The sequence below is a fragment of the Squalius cephalus genome (assembly GCF_949319135.1).
Source record: "Squalius cephalus genome assembly, chromosome: 9".
Classification (NCBI taxonomy): domain Eukaryota; kingdom Metazoa; phylum Chordata; class Actinopteri; order Cypriniformes; family Leuciscidae; genus Squalius; species Squalius cephalus.
In genome coordinates, this window is record NC_137130.1 from 42,969,611 (window position 1) to 42,990,170 (window position 20,560).

The following is a 20,560-nucleotide window of genomic DNA, read 5'->3' on the forward strand; positions in this document are numbered from 1 at the left end:
AATAAAGCCACAATAAAGTTCACAATCAAAGTTCTAACTGTTGCTTTTAAAAAATAAAATAAAAAATAAATAAAAAATACTTTTACTTCAATTACTTAAGTACATTAAATATCAGGTACTTTAAGACTTTTACTTAAGTAATATTTTAAAAGGTAACTTTCACTTCTACCAAAGTCTTTTTCTAGTATGATACTTGTACTTTTACTCAAGTATTGCTGTCTAGTAATTTATACAACACTGCGTCTTATAAAGTGTGAAAAAAATGTGAGATATAAACTATCTATAAAGCTAGTCAAATTCTAAGGGAAAAAAAAGACTGACTTTTTTTTTCTTTCTCAGAATAGTTTATATCTCACAATTCTGACTTTATAACACACATTTTGCGACTTTATATCATGCAATTCTGACTTTATATATCCCAATTGCGCCTTTATTTCTCAGAATTGCGACTTTATATCTCGCAATTGCGACTTTATATCTCATAATTGCGACTTTATTTCTCACAATTCTGACTTCTTATCTCGCAATTATGAGAAAAAAAGTCACAATTCTGACTTGATATATCGCAATTGTGAGAAAAAAAGTCAGAATTGTGAGATAACAAGTCGCAATTATTATTATTTATTTATTATTCAGTGGCGGAAACAAGCTTCCATAGTTACCTCAGGGGAGGAGGGGAGTCAGCAAAAAAAAAAAAAAATTAGAGTACCGGCACCTCTTTTGAGCCACTTAAAGCACTGATAAGAAGTATATATAGCAGACAATATAATCACAACAGAGGAGCCAGCGTGTGAACTGGAACTCATCTCATAAATGAACCTAAACTCAGCGTATAAGGTACTTGCCTCAAAGACATGTCTACTTTTAAACAGAACAATTCAAAACGAAAGAAAACAGACTACTCTCTGCTTATGTAATCCGTATGAAATGTGCATTTCTCTCTGGCGCGCTCACCACTGCGAAGATCGCGGGTCAGCATCGTCAACTTCATCTTTGCAGCTGACACTGACACAGAAAACACTTGTTTATTAATAAACAATTAAAATATCTCCTTGCTATATTTGACATATTCATAATCATTACTTTTGCCGGTTCTTTTAGGTGCTTTATTGGCAGCGCCACCCTTACATGTTACATGAACGTGTTATCACCACACCGCAATCTGCATTCCAACACTTATAAAATGCACTTATATTCACTTATATTCAACACACTTATATTTATATTCCTACACTTACAAATGACATTTTGGGGCATGCATTCTGTAACAAAATACGTTTTGAAAGTATCCTTCCCAACACTTGATCATTATAAGCTATCATAATTTCATTTTGGTTTTTGGCCATATAAATATCTGCACAAAATTGCTTTTTCTTCTTTTTTCTCAGTTTGGGCCTCTGAATAAAATAGAGCTGCTTTTTCCTCCTAGACTCTGAGCTCTATGTTCTGCTATGTATGAGCCTTAAAATCCTGATGTCAAATATGATCCTCAACAAAAAATTCTTGTTAATGTACTTTTATCTGGCTGTTGGGCATTTCATATTGTTTTATATTGAGAAATTGTGTGAGTGAGAATGTGTTGAGTTTTTAACAGGAGCAAGAGGGGAGAAATCTCTCCCGTCAGCATGTTGGGACAGCAATGTTCAGGAATGGCATTTCAGTTTTATAATCAAGTCATGTGTTATCATGTTTCCACAGACATGGCTCTCAAAAGTGCAGGAGAAACGTTATTTCTAATTCAGCAAAATAAACTAATTTGCCTATATTGTTATTTTTTCACAACAATACAAAATGTAATAAACAAAAGTCTTAAAAGAAATCAAGTGTCTTATTTTATGCGCATAAGATTTGTGTATACGGTTTTATTGAAAATTTTGGAATTCAACATAGCATTTAAAAATACAACAACCGTTCTTGTTTTGTTTTTCTTGCCATGGTTAAAAAAGGAATATGTGGGGATAGGTAATTTATTTACAATTTTAAAACAGTAGTTCTGCACACTGCTTTTACTATGACTAGAGTGAGTTTTATTGAATACCATGTGGTCATCCAACCTTGGAACCTGATGAAGGTTTAATAAAGCTAATAGCAAGACAGGATTAGAGGATAAGACAGACCTCATTAACAATTAAAATAATACAGTTGATTTGTGACTGAAATCAGTTCAAGAAATGTGTCATAAAAACTTGTCATTTAGAGATCTGTAAGTGACGTCGTAAAAACATTCATTTAGAACCCTGTTAAGATGTCACTTGGACGTCAATAGTGAACGTTAAAAAGACGTCTGAAAAAGACGCATCAAAACCTTTCATTCTGGCTCCTTACTGGACTTCTTCTGAATGTTTCCTTTTTATGTAAATTGGACGTCCATAGTTAACGTTAAAAAGACGTCTAAAAAAGACATTGCAAAAACTTTCATTCTTGCTCCTCAGTGGACGTCTTATGAACATTCGACAAAGACATTAGAATGACGTCTTTTGGACGTGTCTTTGCTCTTTGCAGCCGACACTGATTTAGAAAATACTAGTTTATTAATAAAAACAATTAAAATGCCTCATTATTTTTTTCAGACACATTTATTGTCATTAGCCTAAATAATCTCTCTGTTCCAGAGACATGACTCTTCTCATTCAGTACTGCGGGAAAAATATAATTTCCGGGTTCAAATTTTGCCTTAGAAAAACAGTAAAATCAACATTTGTTTACATATTAATTTGTGAATATTTTAATTAAATGTTTAATAAAGGGGCAAAAAGTCATGAACAAAAATCTGAAAATATGTCAATATAATTTTTTTGGGGGGGGGGGGGGGCAGCTTTTGGTGTGTACAGTTTAAAATTAAAATTTTGGTGTTCAATTGTGCGTTTTAAAAATACAACAACCGGTCATTTTCTGTTTTTCAGTTACGAGTTATAAAAGGAAAAACGAATGGACGCAAAAGTACACGGACCCTGTTTAAGCAAATGGAAACAAGCTTATAATGCCAAGGTCTGATATTCGTATTGCCCTCTGCAACGTGTGACCAATAATGATAAAATATTTTATTAAATACATTTTCTTGTAAAGCACTGGAAGTCACTTCTTGAAAGTGCTGGAAAACTGCTTACATTTCACTCTTAAAAATATGTAGTGTGAACTTTGCATAGGCCTATAGCAGAGAAATGTGCATATAGAGAAAACAGGAACAGAGCCAAATACCTTTCACATGAATGAAGCATTGCACTGACGGGTCTGTTGAGGCTTGTGTGTGTTTGTCCAGCCCTCTGAAGAGCTTTATATAAGACAGAAATCTGTCAGACACATCATCTCTCAGACTCGATCCAGGAGAAGCTGCTCTTCTGACTCCGGCTACAGTCCAACAGGTTAGTATGTTTCTAATACTGAGCACTTGTGGACTCGTAGTTCATTTGAACACCTGTTTTCTGGAGCCAATGTTATTATGCATTACAGACACGTATCAGAAAGTTTCTATAGAAAGTTCTTTAGAATTTTCCCTAAAGAAAGAGTGATTGGGGATTACAAATACAATCTAAAAGTGAGGGGGACTGAATGTCAAGCATGTTTTTTTTGTTTTGTTTTGTTTTTTCAGACCTTTGTTGACAGGTTTTTGCTTAATTGGCTGTTTTTTTTTTTGTTTTTTTTTACTTTCAAAAAAACTTACAGACATATCAAATATATGCATCAAACATAAGACAAACAGAAACTGGGGAAAACATATAACAGATCTTACATTGTACAGAGTAAAACATTAAATTCTACAAATTATTCTTTTCAATATAAGAGACGTTTTTATGCACTTCTTATTTCCAGTGATTGAGTTCAATGAGTCATAGAATATTTTAAGATCCTTACAGAAAAAAATAAAGGAGGGTATTATAGACATTACTTTAGCTTTATGTATATGAAACTTCCCAAGAAGAATTATTAACTTTAATGTGTTATCAATTATATCTGAGCCAGTATTGCAGTCCAAGAATAATATCATAGCCTCATCAATTCTAATTATTTTGTAGAATGTATCAAAAACCATCATAGATACCTGCTTCCAAAAGTCTTCAGAATATTTACAATTACAAAACATATGTATGAGAGTTTCAGTTTCAAGATCACAAAAACAACATTGTGGTGATAAATCTTTTTTAAACTTATTAAGAAATGCGTTACATGGATAATACCTGTGTAGTATTTTAAAATGAATTTCCTTGACCTTATTTGGCAGTAAAAATGTATTACTTGCTGACCAGATTGTCTCAGTTGAAGGTATAGAAGAAAAAATGTGTTTCCATTTTTGAATTGCTTTTGGGTAACAGCTGATATCTTGATTAAGACACTTTCTAATGTAAGAGTTATTACACTTCATATCCAAAATATTAACACCTCCTATAATAAGTTTAGGAGTCTGCCGTAACACTGAGTTGTAACTGAGATGTGCTTTCACAAGCTGAAGCAATTTAATGGAGATATTTTTAACAACCATATGGTAATCTCTACATGTAGATTCAATACCTGAGAGAGCAAGAAATTGTTCATAAGTATAAGTCTCACCATTACAGTTTAGTAAGTCGGAAATAAAAATAATTCCTTTATCAAACCATTCTTTTTTATATATACTTTTTCTTTTAGATAATACATTTTGGTTATTCCATATTATACAAGAGTGTGGGGAGAAATTATGTTTAAAGGCTATTTTCCATGCATCTAGTGATTGCTTGTGAAAATTGGATAATTTGATGGGAAGTTTACTACATTTGAAGTCACATGATAATAAAAACTTTAATCCTCCACACTTTTCAAAAAACAAATTGGGGATATAAAACCATATAGAAGTATTATGGGCCAAGCAATGTTTTATCCAGTTGATTTTAAAAATAGTATTAAGAGTACTGAAATCAAGAACGTTAAGCCCACCCTCTGAAAGCGTTCTGATGATCGTTTTTCGCTTTATATATTCAGTTCTGTTTTTCCAAATGAACTTAAATATGGCCCTGTCAATATCTGAGCTCATTTTAGAGCTAACATACAAGGAGAGAGCCGGATATACCAGCCTCGACACTCCCTCAGCCTTAGAAAGCAGAACACGTCCATGGATAGACAGGTTTCTCTGAGAACAGCAATTAAAAACCATTTTTGCTTTATGTAAACACGTAGAGAAATTATTTTCAACTCTTTCATGTGGACATTTAGTGATTATAATACCAAGATACCTAACCTTTTCTTTTACCTTAATTCCACATATATCTGGGATAGCAGAATGATGAATTGTCATGATCTCTGATTTACTCTGATTAACAGAAAGGCCACACTCAAAAAAATACCTCATCAGTTGAATGTATATTAATCATGTGGCAAATTTCCACATAAAATTACTACATTGATAAAGCTGTTTGTAATCATGTCTGTCGGATGTAATCAAACTATTTCTATCTGAATTATCACAATTACATTGACCTAATGTAATTTTCCTCAAAATCAAACTTAATAGTATTACATTGACCTAATGTAATTTTTTTGAAAATTAAACTTAACTGTATTACATTGACCTAATGTAATTTTTTTGAAAATTAAACTTAACTGTATTACATTGACCTAATGTAATTTTCCTTGAAAGTCAAACTTACTGTATTACATTGAACTAATGTAATTTTTCCAAAGTAAAATATAACTTATGTATTACACTGACCAATGTGTTTTTCTATAGGTCTAACAGAATGGCAAATATTCAAAATTGACTATATTGTGCTGATCATAGAATTGCTTCCATGCATGTCTTTCACATTGTTGCATACATTAAAAATATGCCATTACAGTATGCACACCAAAAAAGCAAACAAATCAAATAGCAAGTCAAACAGTTTATTCATTTCATAATGCTATAAACAGTTATAACAGAAATGCAGACAAAACTAAAAAAAAACAACTAAAAACTGATCTACTCAAACCAAACATCTTCAGCTAGCCTTTGTCCATCCAGATTCAGTTTTTGAAAGACCTCGAAAGTATGCTGCAGGTTGGATGGGTACCTCAGATCCAGAGAATAAATTATGTCCATAAGCAAAGTGATGGCACACAGCACAGTCTGAATTACAATTGACACTTCTTTTGGTGGTTGTTGTGCACCCTCCGCATGGACCACACAGATCCTTAGGACCATCTCAGCTTGCTTTCTCAGCCTTCTCACAATCCTTGAAATTGGAGAACACAAGAAACACAAACAGTGTGTGTGTAATGGTCAAAACAACAAAACATCCCACTAAACTTGCATTACAAACAGAAATATATATATATATATAAATGTATTAAAATAAGTCTCTTCTGCTCACCAAGGCTTCATTTATTTAATCCAAAAACAGTAATATTGTGAGATATTTTTACAATTTAAAATAACTTTTCTTTTTGAATATATTTTAAAATGCAATTTATTTCTGTGTTGGTAAAGCTGAATTTTCAGCATCATTACTGCAGTCTTCAGTGTCACATAAAAGCTTTTATAACATTATCTTATACCGTTTGGAAAGAAATTAATAATTTTATTCCGAAAGGATGCATTAAATAGATCAAAAGTGACAGTATAGACATTTATTATGTTATGTTATTAATATTATGTTTATTCTATTTCAGATAAATGCTATTCTTTTGAATTTTCTATTCCTCAAAGAATCGTGAAAAGAAATTGTACACAACTGCTTTCAACATTGATAATAATAAATGTTTGAGCAGCAAATCGGCATATTAGAGTGATTTCTGAAGGATCATGTGACACTGAAGACTGGAGTAATGATGCTGAAAATTCAGCTTTGATCACAGGAATAAATTACAATTTAAAGAATGTGGATCCTGGATATGTGGATTACTGTTTTTGTGGTATTTTGGATCAAAAGATAGCCTTGGTTCTACGTCAGAGCATCGGAGCGTCCCCGAATCTTTCTCCAGCGTCCTTGGCAGGGCGGCGGGAGTGAATTTTGCCGCTCTCGCCGGCGGCCATGTGAACGTACAGTAACTCATCCTCATGCTTTTCCAACCCCGTAAGACTTTCGTTCATCTTCGGAACACAAATTAAGATATTTTTGATGAAATCTGAGGGCTGTCTCACTCTTTCATAGGCTTCTTTGTAATCGAAACTTGCCAGACCAGAAAGTTAGTAAAAACAATGTTTAAAATAGTCAAATTGACTACAGTGGCTCAACTTTAAGTTTATCAAGCGACACAAATACTTTTAGTGTGCAAAAAACATACAAAAATAACAACTTTATTTAACTATTCATTTTCTTCTATGTGGGCATCTGAGTGAGTTCACATAGTGTAACAGCGCAGCGCTTCTGGGTTGTACGTCAGAACGTAGGCTCACTATTGGCTGACGCTGGTCATGTGTGTGATGCATGTGACATACAACACATAAGCGCTGCGTTGTTGCACACGTCGAAAGCAGCGAAGAGTTGTAGTCCACAAAGTCCTCTCACACAAAGTCTAACCGTATCAAACTTCTACCCGCTAAATTGTAGCATTCTTCACACGAAAGATTATATAAAAAAATTCACAGACAACATATGTTCACATTCATGGCACAATTCAAACGGGACCAGAAAATAATTATTTTCTCCCATTCACTTGCATTGACGATTTTTCAACCTAGAGGTCCAGCGGGGTTAGTGGAAGGGGCGGGACTTACCAGCTCTATGTGAACTCACTCAGAGGCACACATAGAAGAAAATGAATAGTTGAATAAAGTTGTTATTTTGGAGTAATGACTGAAGTCGTATATTGTTTGCGCACTAAAAGATGCTAAAAATTTGCGTGGCTTGATAAACTTAAAGTTGAGCCACTGTAATCACTTGGACTATATAAAACATTGTCTTAAATAACATAGAAGCTTTTGAAGGAGTGAGACGGCTGTCAGATTTCCTCAAAAATATCTTAATTTGTGTTCCAAAGATGAACGAAAGTCTTACGAGGGCTGGAACAACATGAGGGAGAGTAATTACTGACAGAATTTTCATTTTTGGGTGAACTAACACTTTAATATTAGAAAAAAATACACAAAAGTTAAGAAATAGCTGTTCATGTGTAGAAATTGGATATACATATTTACATGTGTTTAAGCATAGCTTAAATATAACATACCTCATCCAACACAGCCAAAATGTTGTATATCTTTATTTGAACAACTCCTTGGGCACTGCAGAAGAGACTTTGATGAGCCTGCAAGCAATATGAAAATGAATGTTGATTTAGTTAATCATTAGTTAATCATGTGAATGTGTTCTTAATCCATGGTCATAATAATTGCATTGTAGCTGCCTCATAATACATTCCTCAGGTAAATAAAGACAAACAAAAAAATGACAGTCTCAGCTTCTTCTGGACACTTTTACTTTGTTATACCCATTCATAATCATATGAAAGAGGTCCACCAGTCGACCATCGTAAGTGCTGACTGATGGTGACACGGTGCGCATTTACCTCTCTATGGATGTTCCATTATTCCCTATGCCGTCCGCAGCATGGTTCGCAGTGCCCTTCGAACTAAACATGTTTGCTCCCTTTGGATTCGAATCTCTCACTCAGATGGCGGAATCGCCTCTGTTACGGTCGATTGGAACGCACTTCGAATCACTCTGGCGACTCTGAGTAAAAGATTCGTTCAAAATGAACGACCCATCACTGGAGTAGATTGTATATTTTTACATTTTATATATATATCATTATTTGTTATATATTACTGAATTTATGCTTTTAAAAAAGATGCCGCAGAATGTGACGTCATATCACGACCGTTGCAAAGTGCGGAGAACTGTCAGTAATGCGATCGCTTCCTTACTGTATCACCAGAAAATGAGATTAACAATACACAAAACAAAACACCTCAGAATACAGACAATTGTAACATCTCACAGACTTAAAGCTAATGGTAAAACTAAGTTACTGATTTCAATGTCAACGACGGAAACGTTTTTTTTTCACCATGGAATACAGCTTCGCCTAACAAAGTGTACATAGGGGGTAAAATACTTTTTTAACTGTAACTGGGTATGAAATTGCATTGTTATTGTTAGAAATGTCTTGAATAACGTTACTCACCCAACTTTAGCAGGATCCGTCGAAAGTTCTCGACTCCAATCAATGGCGGCAAAAAAAGTTGGCAAAAAAAGTTTCTCGAACACAGTCCACAGCTCTCAGTGACACGCGCAGTAGGCGGGGTCAGGCCACAAACGTAAATTTCAGTCATTGATCCAAGTAAATTCACTCTCATTACATGTACAACCTAGGTAATTTACATTTCTTCAAAAAAACAAAAATACATCTCCTTATAAATGTATAATATTTGAATTGATCTAAAATGAGTGATTTATGTTCATCGAATGAATGCCCATGAGCACTTTTTTGAGTGCAGAGGCATCTGAAAAAAGTTGTAATGCCTCTAATATAATGGGGACCTGTCTTTTATTCTTCAGGAAGATGCATGTATCATCTGCCAGTTGACTGGTTAAAATAGTTCGGTCTGCTATTTGGATCCCTTCAATATTCGAACAATTCACTATATAAAGGTTGAGAAGCTCTGCAACCAACAGAAACAAAAATGGAGAAATAGGGCAGCCTTGCCTGATGCCTCTCTCAATGACAAACCGTGGTGAAGTCCCACTAGACAAGGATACATTACTATTGATGTCTTTATACAGGGTCTGAACAGTTTTCAAAAATTTTGGACCAAAGCCAAATCGTCCTAAAGCATCATACATGAAGGTATGCTCTACTGTATCGAATGCCTTGTAGAAATCTAGGAACAAGATAAGTGCATCATCATTAACCAACTCCGAGTAATCTAAAAGATCCAAAACAAGACGAATATTGTTTGAAATGTGTCGACCTTTCATGAAGCCAGATTGTGTGAGAGAGACAACTTCATCTAAACAGGGTTTTAGTCTCCTAGAAAATACTGCAGCTAATATTTTGTAATCAGAATTAAGCAACGTTATAGGGCGCCAATTATCTAAAAATGTTTTATCTTTATTTGGTTTAGGAATTAAGGTAATAAGACCTTGCTTCATCGATGCGGATAATTCCCCTTGATCTAAACATTCTTTAAAAAAATCTAAAATCAAATATTTAATATCACTCCAAAATGATCGATAAAATTCAAATGGTAACCCGTCAGGGCCCGGACTCTTATTAAGTGGAGTCTTAGTAATTATAATGTCCAGTTCTTCCACAGTTATCTCTCCCTCACAAACAGCATGACTATCTTCACTTATAGATGAAATAAATGGCTCCACCTTTAAGAAAAATGTATTAGAAATTTCAGAACTAAAAGAAGAAGTATAAAGTTGCTGGTAAAAGTCAGATACAAACTTTGAAATTTTGCCTTCATCAGTAGTCAAATTACCATTTATATTTAGGGTTGAAATCCTTTTTAACTCACCTCATCTTTTTTCTAAATTAAAAAAATATGTAGAATTCTTTTCTCCAAATTCTAGCCATTTTGCCCTTGATCTGATGAATGCACCTTTGGCCTTTTCTGCATAAAGAACATCAAGAGTTTCCTTCAATAAATACAACTTCTCCTTGTCCTGTTCACTGGGAGATGACAAACATAAAATATTATTAATTTCCTTTATGACCGCAGAGCTTCTCGACTCCTTTGCCTTAGAAAGTTGTTTACCAAACTGTATAGAAAAGTTTCGGCACTCATATTTAAAAAGTTCCCACTTTGCAATAGCAGAGTCTGACTTAACTTTACATTTTTCGATAATATTCTTAATGCCTGAACAATATGAAGGAAGTTGCAAAAACGAAGTATTCATTTTCCAGTATCCTGGTCGTCTCTGGAAACGGTTACGAACCTCAGATATTTCAAGATCAATACAGGCATGATCAGTTAGAGGGGCAGGAGAAATAGTACAGGAGCTATTAAAAGAACCTAGGTGGTCAGATATAAGCCAAAGGTCTATTCTAGATTTTTGTGACATGTCTGCTTTAAACCATGTAAATGACGAGATACTGTTTCCATGGACGTGTCTGTAAGCATCCAACAAAGAAAGGCTGCTACAAAAATCATTTATAACTAAATTAAGGCGATTAACATTAAGTCTTGGGGGGAATCTATCTAAATGCAGATCAGGGGCTTCGTTGAAATCTCCTCCCACAATAAACGCTGCTGAAGGAAATTTCAAATTTAAAGCAAGTAATTTTGTAGATAAAGTTTGGAAAAGAATATGGTTCAAGTTAGAGCTGTTAAAGCCATATACATTACATAAAATAATAACAGCTTCTCCTGACTGAACAACAGCTATTATCCATCTGCCCTCTAAAGAGAAGTGTGACTCAAGAATTTTACCACTAAAATTATGGTTAAATAAAATTACAACTCCACCTGAATGAGTAGATCCATGTGAAAATAAAGTTTTACCTCCCCATTGAGTTGACCAAAAGGACTCATCGTTTACACTAGAATGAGTTTCTTGTAGAAAATAAACATCTCTTCTTTTAGAATTACAAAATAAAAATAAAGCTTTTCGTTTAGTAAGATCGCGAATCCCCCGAACATTAAGTGAAAAACAAGAAATATTAAAAGACATTTAGGAACAAACAAACAAAAAAAGAACAATCTGCCCTAATAGGTCAAAGAGTTAACTATGCGAGAAGGAACATAGTGCAAAACTTATCTATTTAACCTTCCATATCAAGCTTAGAGTGGTTTAGAGAATATCAAGACCTATCAAATAACTAATAGGCCAGCATTCAAAGGGAATACCATGAGAAAACAAAAGGACACCATCTTTGCAAAGAGGTTAGGCTACAGCCCTGCTTTCATCTAAGGTTCAATGTCACTTTTTTTGTGTGTGTGTGTGTGTGTCCACCAAAGGATAGGCAAGGGAGGGCAAATATTAACATGATTCACATATTATCCGCTGTAATCTTCTTTCCATCAATAATGGCAACCGATCCCTTGAACCCAGCTCGTTTTCCATCTTTCCTGGCTTGACTTACCAGCGGCCACAGTTTATTCCGTGCCTCCCTCGCTCGTTGTGTCAGATCTTCTGTTATTTTGATGCCTTTCTGTTTGAGGACTTCCGAGTTTTTCGCGTCCATCCAGATGCGATCCCGATGCGTGCGTGACAAAAACTGCACGATAATCCGCCGAGGACTCGCGCCTCCTGCTCTCGGGCCGATTCTGTGTGCGACATCAATGGAAGTCTGAAGAACGTCTCTCAGTCCCGGCGAGATTCGAGAAAAGATATCCATTGCGATCATTTTCACATTTTCTCCTGTTTCCTCCGGAATACCAGACATTTTCAAATTCCATCGTCTTTTATATGCCTCCAGTTCGTCGATTTTTTCCCACAGTTGTTTGTTTTCAGTAATCACAGCCGCTACTTGAACACCTAGTTCGTTAGTTTTAGCTACAGCCCTCTCCGTTTTGTCGGCAACTGAATCGACTTTAGTGGCGAGTTAGGATATCAGGGTCGTATTGGATGCAACAGACCTTTCAATTTCCACTAACTTCTCCATGAAATCATCTTGCTTTTTTCCCAGCCTCTCAATCGCCTTCAGTATATCATTTAGTATATCCGTATTGGGCTCAGATACCTGCCGTCGTATCTTCGGAAGAGGGCTGTTGATCGGGGTGTCTGCAGATGGTAAACAATCCATACTTAAATTCTCTTCGACTTCGGGGGTGATTTTAGCATAATTATGCACACGCTTCGGCTTCACACTTTCCGCCATTCCTTCCATTTGTCTCAGGTTATGTTTCGGCAGCGCGTGTTTCAATCAACGCACTCGGCAGGCCGCAACAGATGTTCAATTCAGTCCCAAAAGGCAAATGTTGTTAATTTCAGCTTAATAACGCTGTAGAATCCTTCAAAACATAAATACACTTGTACAAGTAACGCAAAAAATCAAGGAAGGAAAAAATAGATTGTTTTGCACAAAAGTTTATGCGACACAGAAAAGGTACAGCTACACAGACGCCATCTTGGCGTGCTCCCTCTTAATTGGCTTATGTGTTATTTATGTTTAAAGGGACAACAAGTAACTTTTTAGGTATTTTATTATCTAAAATCAATATTTTTATTCATAAATATGTCCTCAATGGTGTCCAAATACCTCTGCCAATGATCTGACTTATCCTCGTAAACGAAGAATTTATTATCTTTATATACATGGGACGGGTAGGTCCACGGAGGCTTCCATGTAGTTCCGCCATCTTGAAAAACTATAATAGCAGGGAGGGACAAAAAGTACTAGGCCAACGCGTTTCCACAACGCGTTTTCGTTCAGAGCCCGCGTCACGTGACTGAAACCAGCAGAAGCGGAGGAGCAGAGCAGTGAGAGGCGCTTTTGTCACTGCCCCGGCAAGTTTAAAAGGCTGCACTGCACGGTTAAGTCAAAGGATAACGAGTCCTCTTAGTCGAAAAACTCCACAATAAGACCGTAAAAGGAAACGTGATCGGAGATTACAAAAACAAGGGTTATTAGCTATAATGTTGGGATAGCTAATGCAGGAGAAAGCTTTCAAAAGAGACGCTTAAGTTGCCTGCTTTCTTCTCGACAGGTAAGTCAATGTTAAGGTCTTAATTACAGGCTTTTAATTTTTTTATTAGCCTATATAGACCAGCGTTTCCCAGCGGGAAACTGTGTAAAAAAAAAAAAACAAATCTTTACCATCAATCTCGGATCGTCGGAAGTCTCTAATAACAACAAATAATGCGCACAAATTTATAATACAAATGCAAATCATACGTTTTTGGCGTTGAATTGCGGAGGTTGCGCTTGCATGTGATTTTATTCCCGTGCCTCATTCCCAGTGCGTCCACATAAAGCTGCCTATTTTTCATTGATGCGCTTACAGTCAAATACACACGAACACATTGTCATAACGTCCGTCTTGCCGCGTATTCAAATAAACACATCGGTTGTGCAGCTGTCAACGCAACGCATGCGATTAATGTTTTTCAGTTTAACACGTTAAAAATATTTAACGCAATTAAAGCAGCATTTTTTTCTGTCATCCTTTGGCTAGCGTTACATTATATAATCACGTTCTTCTTCATGCAAATGCTTCTAACCATGCAAGCGAGAAAATACAAAAGAGAATGCGTTGTCTGTGATGCTGACACGACGCGCGCCAGACTCGACTTCTCTTTCACGCTCTCGCTTTGAGTGTCCTCATGAGAGCTGTCTTAAATTAGTTAAAGTCCCTGTAAAGGCAATTCTAAAAAAAAATTCTAAACACATTATAAATTTTAGAAATGTATTGCTAAATCATATTACAAAGACTGTGAACTGTGAAGTGCTGAATTGTGGAGTTAGACCGTTAAACAGTTTTTCACCGTTGCTGTGTTCCGGATTTTTTGGGCGGGGCTAAAACGGGGGCTCGATGACGCACTGAGGCCCCCTGAGCTATTGGACACGCCCCTACTTGATGACGCACTGGAGCCCCTGAGCTCCTGGACACGCCCCTACTTGATGATGCACTGGAGCCCCTGAGCTATTGGACACGCCCCTACTTGATGACGCACTGGAGCCCATTCACATCAGTTTGCAACTCAATCGCGAGTTACTGTCAGTACTATTAACTTAGTTACTACATCCTACAGTCAGTTTGCTAGCTAGCTATGCCTTCATCACGGAAATGCGTATTACCTGGATGCGATCACGTACAAAACAGATCGGTGTCCTTATTTACATTTCCGAAAAACTATCATATCAACAAGAGGTGGATTAATTTTGTGAAGAGCCACCTTGATGGAGAGCTGAGGATCACCGCCAAAACCCGCCTCTGTAGTGATCATTTTACACGGGATAGTTTTATAAACTTTTCGTCGGAGACAACTGGGATTCACTGATAATCCGCTGTTACTGGTGAATGTGGCCGAACCGACTCTCTCCCGCCTCGGCCTTCATCCTCCCGTCGCGCCGACAACTGGTGCCATCATCAGCAGTGCGTGCCCACCAATGAGTGTAAGTTGCCTTGTGTGCTTATGTTATAATTATAGTAGGTAGTCCAGGCTCGAACATGTATGGCTTTGTAAAACAAATTAAGCTGCTTGGAGCATCCATTCCGGCTGTAGCGGTGACAGACAGTTGAGTGTGACGACGACGGCAGCTTTCTCACGAGTAGGTGTGGTTTCAGCGCAGCCAGCGGACATGCCCCCAGCGTTTGAGAGCAGAGACCACTGCTCATTTTTTCAAGATTTTGATAGCTTATTTTATGTACTTGCCGTCTTTTTTTATCATTCAAATTTGGCTGGGTGGCTAATAACACATTTTTCTGTGGTGTGACAAACTCAGAACACATACTTAATTTTGACTTTACAGGGACTTTAAATAAAGTCTTAAATGAACGTTAATAGTTTTGGAAAATGGGACGCGTGTGGGATCCACATGTGACAGTGCAGCAGTGACATCAGAATCAAATAACACTTCATTCATAAAAAGATGCCATTAAACAATTATTTGAAATATACTGTCTTTATGATGTTTCTACATTAATTTGGAGATTTACTGTGAAATTATTAGGCTACATAAAATATAGTAAAAACAAGCTATCTTGTGCAATTATAACAAAATTATATATTATATAAAATTAAAAATGTTTAATTCATTCATTCATTTGTAACATGCATGAACGAAGAAAAAAAAAGGAACAGGAAGAAGAAAATCTTATGGTAGCCTACCTGTCATTTATTTGTTCACATCAATAATAAAAAAAAAAAAAAAAAACAGCACATTTCAAAGTATAGTATCAAAGTAGTATCGTGACAACACTAGTGTAGGGTGCCACACATTTTTTTTAAATTTCAAAGGGTGCCTTGACTGAAAAAAGGTTGGGAAACACTGATATAGACAGTAGAACATAGTTAAAAGTTAAACAGGCTCTTTGATGAATAGCAGCTATTGAGTAAAGTAGAGATGGTCCTATAAACAAGGTTGTAAGTTTTGTTTGTTCAAAACTGTAACATTCGTTTGTTCGTTGTGTCAAGTTGTAGTTTGTTTGAAATAACAAACCAGTTCACCAGAAGGAAAACTCGACGAGGTGCTATTAGAAGACATCCTGTCATAGCTTTTTGGTACATATCGCTTACCGTAGATGCAACGCGCATTTGAAAACGCGAGGCGCTGGAGAGCAAAATTAGTTTGATTGCAAAATACAAATTCACCACTAGATGGGAGTAATTCTTACTTACTGCCCCTTTAAAGGAGACATATCATGCTTTTAAATCGTTCCTTTTTACATATAAATCATACATTTGTAGTCTATATAAAGCGGAACTGCAATGCTTGGGTCTGAATTCCTCATTATTATAGCTCCACAGGCCCCTTTTCTACCCCTTTTCTGACGTGCGTCTGAGATCAACTCGTTTTGGTGCGGTCTCTTTAAATACAATTGAGACACTTCATACCCCGCCCCCTCTCCAGGATGCAGAGGTGACACTCGGTTCAACTCCACCCCGTTCGGCCATTTTTGTAGTTTGATAGCAGAGATACGATTATCTAGTGGCACAGAAACTTTTTATTCACACGTTATTAACAAAATGTCAACAACGGAAGACTTGTCCAGCCAGCCTTACATGTTCGAGCCAGAGTCGGAGCCGGAGCGAGATGAAAATGAAGACGACGAGCCTGCAGAACAACGTCTTCATATGGATGTATCGCAATGGTGTGTTACTGTATTTACACATGAAACTTTGGTCTTCCGACCTTTTACCACCGTGTCGATTTATTTTGATTAATATGTGCGAGGGAGAGAAAGCAAGACCGTCTAGTTTGGAGATGGTGTCTTGTTTACACTTTCGCCTGGCTCCGAAGAGAGAGATCGCGCGACCGGGTCTCTCTCTCTCTGCTCGTTCTTTCAGTTAAAGCCCATGTTGCAGGTTAACCACCACTGTCGATTAATGGGTACATAAATCACTCAAGATATGTATATAATTTTTAAAATGTCCCAAAAATGGCCTCAAAGACCTGTTTTTTACGTTTTTGATATTAACGTTTTTTTTACGCAATTCGGTGATGACGTCACGTTGGGGAGAAGTGGAGGAAAGGTAGCCTCAGCCTAGTATTATGGTGCGTTCAAGCCATCTCGTATAGATCGTATTTACGAGTTGAACGCTCTTGAATGCCACCACATTGTGAAGCGTGTAGCAAGCGATTTGCAAAGATTAATATAAATATTAATTATAGGCTAAAGGTTAATAAAACGTTACACTCACTTCTTCTTCTGGAGGTGCAGCAGGAACACGAATAGTTGGTACAGATACATTTTTTTCAGGAGCAGCTTCTTAGCAAAACCAGCTTTACTGACCCTCGTTTGTAAAGCAGTCTGGTGTGAAATGATTCGCGCAAACATTGACGTTGATCGTGGGGAATATTCTCTTCGAAAACAAACTCAGCCACTGCGTCTTCAGTGGTTCGGATTTAGGAATGCCGTAAATACTTAATAATTAAATGCATGGTCCGAGGAGAATGAGTGGAGAGTTGGTGAAGTGTCCTGGTGAGTTGCTATCATTTAGCAACGCAGCAATGAGCACTGGAGCTAGTCTACGAGCAGCAATGCACAATAACGACACGTTTTTTTTTTTTACTGTCCTTGAATAGCACCGAGTGAAAAATCAACGTTTTCTTTATATCTAGTGGCAGTGATCATGACGTTAGTTCAGATAAGTACCGGTAATCTTTGTCGTAGTAACTTACTGGTAAACTTTGTCCTTGTCATCTAGAAATAAAAGGCATCATGCTAGCTATATGGGTGTTTCTAAGCGTTTATCTCTTCCTCCGGTGAAAATGTTGTTGCAAACGTAGCCGCCGCGTGTCTGTCGCTGTGTTTTTATGTGGGCGCCGGCGGTGCCGTCCCATGGAAACTGCGTTGGAAAGCTTGTGCTGTTACGTTAGGGAAGCGAGTGCGTTTTGGTCGCTGGTCGAGGAGCTCACCCTGCGACCAGATGTGACGTGCCTCACTCAGCATCCAGAGTTTTTACACCAGCACAAACACAGTAGTTCACCATTGTCAATCTACCTATATATTTCTATATATTTATCTATCTAGCTGCTAGCTAGCTATGCTAACGTTATGCTATCTGGCTGTCTGCCTGTCTCTCTATATACTAGCCTATCTATCTATCTATTTATCGGTCTGTCTGTCTATATCTATGTATTTATCTATAATCTGCGCTAACGTTATCTGAATACTCTCGTCTGCTACTCGTCTTTCTAGTCACTCTTACGCTGCGTTCCAGGCAGGTTTTTGAGCACGTAAATCACGACTTCAAACCACGACTCACGACTTTGTAGCGTTTCAGGCAACCTGTAACCCGTGTTTTTCCAACCTTATACCCGTGAAAGTGCACTGGAACGGCAGTCAAACCCGTGACTTCCCACCCGTGAACTCGTACTAGGTCGATGTACTCCCAGTTACGAGTTGGAAAAACACGGGATACAGGTTGCCTGGAACGCGGCATTAATGCGGGCCGCGGGCTTTGGTAAATTCTCTCCCCAACGTGACGTAATGCAATGCATTGTGGGGGAAAGGAGAATCGTTGCAAACTGCTGTAAGATAGTACCTACTTTTTCGTATTATATTCCGCTTTGTGATACCCAACAACATAAAATACAATGGATAACAGTTTAAATGTTTATTACCAGCAAGTAAACTGCACAAATTCGATGAAAAAAAAACCTGCAACACGGCCTTTAAACATGCACCCTGTCACAAGCGCGGCAGTTCATCTACATTAGACGGTGTAATGAAGTGTGTGGGTTACTACTTCCAACAACCGAACATTTTAACTTACCCTCTCGTAACTTCTGCATCTTTTAGCTTGGACTACAAAATTGCAGCGAGAAATAAAAATGGCGGATTGCTCGAAGTGTTGGGCTGGAAGTCAATGTCCTTATTTGGCAGTTCCGCTGCAAATACTGTGACGTAATAGTGCACAAAACGTCATAGATAACAGAAAAATCGGAACAGGTTGAAAAATAAGGCCAAAACAGAACATAAAGATATCAACGAAGCACCTGAAGAGAATAATTTAAACTTTTCTGTACTTCTAAACACTCCAAATATACAACAAAATGCATTTAAGGGCTAAAAAAGTGGATTTAGCATGATAGCCTATGTCCCCTTTAAAGAAAGAAAGATATGTTCTTGCACACTATTGTACTATATTGTTTACATATTTCAAATTGTTTTGTTTTTTTTGTGTAGGCTAAGTCAAACTCCAAGCTTTTAAAAGTACTTTCTGGTTAGGCTTTTTCAAGACAACTTTAAGTTTATCTACAAACGTTTTTATCTAATTGTAAAGTGTTACCAAATTATATACAGTATGGTAGACATCATGTAGGCTACACGTTACAACGCTGCATGATTCAAGTGGCTATTAATGTATTAAAATACAAATTCAGCATTAACAATCACCATCTTTATTCTAATTTGAAGGGCTTTGATAACATATCTGTGAAAATAAAAGACATTACGAATTAGAAAAGAAAGACTGAAAATAAACGCATGTTTGCGCGTAGCAAACATTTTCAATTTCCAACAAAACTTGTTAATTATTCAACTGAGTCCATACATCTGTAATAATAAGCAGAGTTATTCATCACTGTGCAACAATTCGGATACCACACGACAACTTGACTTGACAACAGTGCTTGACTTTTTCGTGAAAAAGTAGTGTAGAGTTTTTTGCCATTTTGAACTCATTGCGACCTCTATGAAAATGATGGATACAGCGCCGGTGCGAGCATGGGCGTGTCTTGATGCACGAGTGACTGATTACCATGGAAACGTGAAAGTCTGGATGCAGGGTTCTCAAGTTTTATCAAAAGCTTGGAGTGAGATCACATGCAGTTAGGGGAGAAGCCCTAATGGAGAGTAATACACAATAACACAATAACCATAACGCGTTGTTCATTATAATCGTGGGATTATTAATTACATTTATAATGTTGTACATAGAAAACATGGTAATGTACCTGAGTGTAAACAGCCGCATTCATTATCATCATCATGACTAGTCGAAATGGTATAATGTTTTATTGTGTTGTGGGACATTGTGAACAAATTACATATTAGAGTAAGTGTGTGTGTGTGTGTGTGTGTGTGTGTGTGTGTGTGTGTGTGTGTGTGTGTGTGTGTGTGTACACAAGAGTACACACTCCAGCTTATGAAATGTGTTTTGTGTTGTAAGTGTTTGTTGCACATTTTGATGCCTTGATAACAGGGGTAGGGGGCTCCCACTTGAGTGATAAATGTTGAGCTGAGCTGCAGACCACACCCCTTCAGCCTAGGTGCTTTGGTACTGGGTGTGGCTCCCAGCTGCAGACAGCTAGTTAGCCACCAGGTGGGAAGAATCTGGTGATTAGGGGAATTCACTCACAGCATGGTAAGCAGACTGGGAAGATGTGTGGAGAAACTGGGCCTGGAAATGATACTGCAGGACTAAAGCTTGTTTGTACAAGGAAGGAGTCGGTGAGCATTCGTTTGTGCAGTGTGGTGGATTTTAACATTTAAGTGAATCATGTAGTTATACTTGGGGAAAAATGTGTGTATTTAAAAAAGAAAAAA

General features: G+C 37.0%; 1 protein-coding gene across 1 annotated transcript in view; it reads left to right on the top strand.

Moving 5' to 3' along the window:
* The first annotated feature begins 3,216 nt into the window (after positions 1 to 3,216).
* The window catches only part of LOC307164980 (uncharacterized protein), a 33,374-nt gene continuing 16,030 nt past the window's right edge, over positions 3,217 to 20,560 (top strand). The window contains exon 1 of the mRNA XM_079882232.1: positions 3,217 to 3,362. The gene's annotated coding sequence lies outside the window, so the exon portion shown is untranslated. The remainder of the gene's footprint in view (positions 3,363 to 20,560) is intronic.